The following is a 5456-nucleotide window of genomic DNA, read 5'->3' as shown; positions in this document are numbered from 1 at the left end:
CACCCCAGTCAAAATAGTAAAATTTAACAGAACAGCAAGCAATAAGTGCTGCCGAGGTTGTGGAGATACTTTTTTTTAAAACACGTTGCTGCAAATGATGGATATAGTGAAAAAAATGTGTTTCTAAGCATGGTCATCAATTTAAAAGTGTGCGGCAACGTGTTAAATATTTCTAGTTTATATTGGTTTGCCTACAGAATTTGTATGCATTGTATTTTGTTTATATACATTGTGGTTCACACATTCTTCTATTCATTCTTCTGTTACATTTCATAAGGTGGTCAATGATGGGCATGGATAAATGGTGATTAATTTTATAAAACACAAAATATGGAAATGATCGTAATTTCATCTCTTTATACTTCACTTTCTCCTCAATTTCTCTCAGTAAGGCAGTTTATCATCTAAACTAGTGCTGGAACAACACAATTAACACTCATAGTCTTTGACTTGTAATAAACTTATTATAGTGTGTCCGACCCATAGCTGACCCTCCAGTGGATTTTTGGAGGCAGTAATCACATGGGAAGAGATAGCCCATCCTTCTCTTGCAGAGCAGCTGGTGGATTTAAATAATGAATTCATGCCTTTAGGATTTCAGCACAGTTACTTACTGCTTGCCCATTTCATATCATATGAAAGAGAGAAACTTTTATCAGGCAAATAGAAAATAAGCATGTAGATTTTGGAGTCAGACAGATTTGGATTTGAAGCTCTTGTCTGTCTGCCTCATACTAGCTTGGACAAGTTCTTTAGTGTGTCTGCATGTTGCTTTACAGAGACATCTCTTTTCCAGCATAGGATTTTTTAGCTTCTTTTTTTTTACCCCCCCCAGAGGAAAAAACCCAAACAAACAACTAACCAAAAACCAAACTGAAAAGCAGGTATGATCCCTTTAAAAGCCAGATTAATTTTTATCTAGGATGAAACTAAATGATGGTCTGAATAAGTTTGTATTCCTTGTCTGTGTTCTTGTAGCATACCATGCATATATCTTATGTTACACTTATCTACTCTTAAAGTAAGATCTTAAATTGTTTATCAGCCTCCTCTACTAGATAAGTTCCTTTGGGTAACATTTTCTCTTATCTTTGCTCTCCTGTTGTCTTTGTGATGAGTGCGGAATGAGTCTTAGATGAATAAATGAAAACTGTATTTTGAAACAATTTGTTATTTATTACGTTTTAGTTTTATCTCCCATTGGCTAGCCAGTTTGCCTTACTGTGGTAGCTGGCTGACTTGTTGCTGCGATGCTGAAAGCTATGTCATAGACACCTGCAGGGTGAGCACTAGTGGAAGGTTTCAGCAGAATGTCCAAAATAAGACAAACTAGGAAGAAAGGTCTGAAAATCTACTTCTGAAATTAACCAATGAAAGTCACAATAAAAACAAACAAGCAAAACAAAAATTAGCCAATAAGAACTCTTTTGATAGCAATAGAATATTGTCTGATAAAGAGCTAGAAGCTGAACTCTTTAAGCTGGAAGGAACTCAGAGCAAGCTTGTTGTTATCTAACTCCCCTCCTGGGCCCAAGGCAAGGAGTGAAAGCTTGTTGTTGTTATGTGTCATGAGTTGCCTTCACCTCATAGCGAAGACTCTTCATTAGCTCTGAATCCTGCCCTATCTTGAGCTAATCTCATGCCTCTGACAGACCTAATCCCATTGCTCCAGTCACTGAGTCAATCCATCTCATCTTGGGTCTACTTCCACCCTTCCAAGCAGGATGTCCCTCTCCAAGGACTGGTCCCTCCTGGCCACATGCTCAAAGTATGTGAGACAGAGGCTCAAAATCCTTGCCTCCAGGAAGCAGCCTGCTTTCACCTTCTGTAGGACAGACATGTTTGTTCTCCTGGCAGTCTGTGGTATGTTCAAGACTCTTCTCCAGCACCACAACTCAAAGGCATTAATTCTTCTAATATCATCCTTAGTTATTGTCCAGCTCTCTGATGCATAGCAAGTACTTGCAAAGACCATTACCTGAATCAGGTGCACCTTAGTCTCCATACTGATGTTATTGCTCTTTAGTACTCTAGAGAGGTTCCTGACAGCAGATTTCACAAGGCAATTCATCTTTTGATTTCCTGACTGCTGGTACCAAGAGTGTTGATTGTGGAACCAAGGAAGCTGAAGTTATAAACAATCTCAGTCTCTTCTCTGTCTATCATGATTTTGCCAATCAGCCCAGTGGTGAGAATATTGTGTTCTTTTTTTTTTTTTTTTTGAAGCAGGCAGATAAAGGCTTGTTTTATTGAATGATCTATATAACTGCCAAGGCCACTATGTACAGAGAGGAGAGGAGCTTCATTTCTTGGTCTCTTCCTCTTTAGACAGAGTCTTGATGATTTCTTCTTTCTTGGCCTGGAGTCGCTCCTCACGTCGTTTGCGTGCCTCCTTGGTCTTAGATCTACGGACCTCAGCCTGGTCAGCCAGGAGCTTCTTGTGGGCTTTATCGGCCTTCAGCTTGTGAATGTGTTCCATAAGAATTCGCTTGTTTTTGAACACATTCCCCTTTACTTTCAGGTACAGGCTGTGATACATGTGGCGATCAATCTTCTTAGACTCTCGGTATCTTCTGAGCAGCCGGCTCAAAATCCTCATCCGCCTCATCCAGATCACCTTCTCGGGCATTCGAGCATTAGCAGTACCCTTTCGCTTACCTATGCCCATATGCCGGCCCTTTCTGCGGGCTAAGGTATTTTTTCGGCATCGAGCCCGAGAATGGACAGTCACAGGCTTGCGGATGATCAGGCCATCTTTGATCAGTTTCTGGATTTGCTGGCGAGAGTTGGCATTGGCAATTTCATTGGTCTCATTGGGGTCCAACCAGACTTTCTTCTTGCCACAGCGGAGGACACTAGGGGCAAGCCTCTTCTGAAGCCTGAGCATACTCATGGTTGCAGCCACAGCGCCGAAAAGAAAGGAACCAATATTGTGTTCTTGATGTTGAGCTTCAGTCCATTTTGAAGTCTACAGTTCTTGACCTTCTGAAGCAAACGCCTCATGTTTTCTTCAGTTTCAGCAAGCAGAGTTGTGTCTGTGCAAGTTGTTGATGAGTCTTCCTCCAATCCTGATGTCACATTCCTCCTCATGAAGTTCAGCTTCCCGAATGATCTCTTCTGAATATAGATTTAAAGGTATGGAGATAGGATGCATCCCTAACAAACACTTTTCCTGATCCTGAACCATAAACTATTTCCCTGCTCTGTTTTGACTACTGCTTCCTGGTCCAAGTATAGATTTTGCATGAGCACAATCAAGTGTTCTGGGATCCCCATTCTTCACAAGGTTAGCTATAATTTGTTGTGATCCACACAGTGAAATGCCTTTGCACAGTCAATGAAACACAGATAGACATTCCTCTGGTACTCTCTACTTTCAGCCAAGATCCATCTAACGTTGACTGTGATGTCCCAATTGCCATGGCCTCTTCTAAACCCAGCCTGCACATCTGACAGTTCTCTGTTCTTATGCTGTCCTAGTCATTTCTGGATAATTGCTAGCAGGAGTAGAAAGGAGAATTATTTCCTTGTGAAGTAACCTCAAAGGCTTCTTGTGGAGATTGGGAGACTGTGTCTCCTCAGAGGAAAGTAGATTGCTTTCTTTCAGCAGGAACTTTCAAGTGAATTTGGAATTTTCCCTCCTTAGCCTCATTTGTGTCTCTTCAGATGCCTGCCTTATTACTCTTTTTTCCTTAACAAAATGTCTTATGCAAGCATTAAGACATTAAAGCTTTACTTGTATAATTCACTTTACAACTCTTATCATTTGTCCTTAGGTATGTTATACATGCATTACATTTTGACAGTTTCCTCTTTTTCCTCTTTTCCTAGATTCAATACTTGGTACATTCCAGTTTTTGAAGGATACTGTAGTTGTTTCTCCTCATTTTTAGTTGTACCATATCCTCAAAAATAGTCCTTAATTGGGTGGGAGCTTTACTCCATCCTGACATTAATTGTGCTGTAGTCCAGAAGGCATGTGGTTTCAATCCAACATCTGTTCCACAAGAAGGACAGTCTCCTCCCATGCAATTTACTGTGTCTGAAAATCTGAGGGTCAGCTCTGAGTAGATTCCAACTCGATGGTACACAACAACCATAACAACTATAAGAAGGCAGCTGTTTCCCAAGTCACAGTTTGAGTGCCCCAGATCAGAGGGGCTCATCTTCCATTATGATGGACAGTGTTCCAGTGCTGTTCATGTTGTTTTCAAGGCTCCATTATTAGAAGTGGAGGACCTGTACTGCTCTAAGTCTGTCTTAGTCTGAGAACTCCCCTAAAATATGTATACCTTGGTTGATCCTGCTGGTATTTGAAATACTGCTGACAAAGCCTCCAGCATCTCAGTAACACTCCAGGCACCCCCTTTGGTAAACTGAACGCCAAGTGTCAGTGAGACTTCATCTCTTTGGGCACATTATCAGGGGGACCAGTCCTCAGAAAAGGACCTCAGGCATGGAAAAGTAGTGAAGGAAAGGAAGACCCTCAGTGAGGTGGATTGATTGACACAGTGACAGAAACCACCAGTGGACTAAGCACAGCAGAGACTGTGAAGATGGTTCAGTGTTATTGTTGTTAAGAGGGTCACTATGAGTCAGAGTCCACATGACAGCAAATAGCATGTTACCTGTGAAATGTTGATTTTTATCCCCATCTCTTTGGGAACTTAAGGCTGTTAGTATGCCTTTCCTTGTGGACATTCTCAAGGACACTTCCAGCTGAAGGCACACTCTCTGTTATCATCTTTTTTTATCAGCCTCTTGGTCATCCTCCACTTATGATTTATGGCAACCCTGATATTATGTCAGAGTGGAACTCTGCTACACAGTGGCTGGTTTTTAATACATTATGAGGCTGTTCTTCTAGTGTGCCGCTGGTAGACTAGAGCCTTCAGCCTTTGGTTAGTAGCTGAGTATATTAACCATTTAGACCACCCAGGGACTCCCTTGTATCTCATTCGCATTGACTGATTCCCAACTGCGAGACAAAGGGCAAGGGTAAGAGAAGGGAACCTAGGTGGGAAGTCCATAGAGGTCAACTTCTTGGCATGTGGCTGTTTAAAAAGAGCTCTGTTATACAGGTGCCTTCCTGAGGCTAATCATTCATGGAAACAGGCAAAGTGCTCTTTTTTTAAAGGGTATTATTTGGGAGATACCATCTCATTCCAGTAGCAGTAGCAAAGTTTAGCCAGGCAGCAAGCAATAAATATTAGAGAAGGGGAGCTCTGGTGGCCTAGTGGCAAGAATCTGCTCTGCAGTCCTAAAGGAGTGTGGTTCGAATCCACCAGATGCTCTGCTGGAGAAGGAGGGGCAATTCCCTCTTGTGCCAATCTGGTCTGATTCGATGGTAAACAACATTAAAAAAAATGGAGAGGTGGGAACTCTCATTCCCTGCTTGTGGGGTTGTAAAATGGTGCAACCACTATGCAAGACAGTTTGATTTTTCTTCTAAAAGT

At 41.7% G+C, this 5456-nt stretch overlaps 1 pseudogene; it reads right to left on the bottom strand.

The window, feature by feature from the left end:
* Positions 1-2302: 2302 nt before the first annotated feature.
* Positions 2303-2893, bottom strand: LOC102850070 (annotated as a pseudogene).
* Positions 2894-5456: the final 2563 nt, after the last annotated feature.

The sequence above is a fragment of the Elephantulus edwardii genome, unplaced genomic scaffold (genome assembly GCF_000299155.1).
Source record: "Elephantulus edwardii isolate Elephantulus edwardi_28Jun2011 unplaced genomic scaffold, EleEdw1.0 scaffold00008, whole genome shotgun sequence".
Classification (NCBI taxonomy): domain Eukaryota; kingdom Metazoa; phylum Chordata; class Mammalia; order Macroscelidea; family Macroscelididae; genus Elephantulus; species Elephantulus edwardii.
The sequence above is the reverse complement of the archived record's forward strand: the minus strand, read 5'-3'. Positions and strand labels throughout refer to the sequence as shown.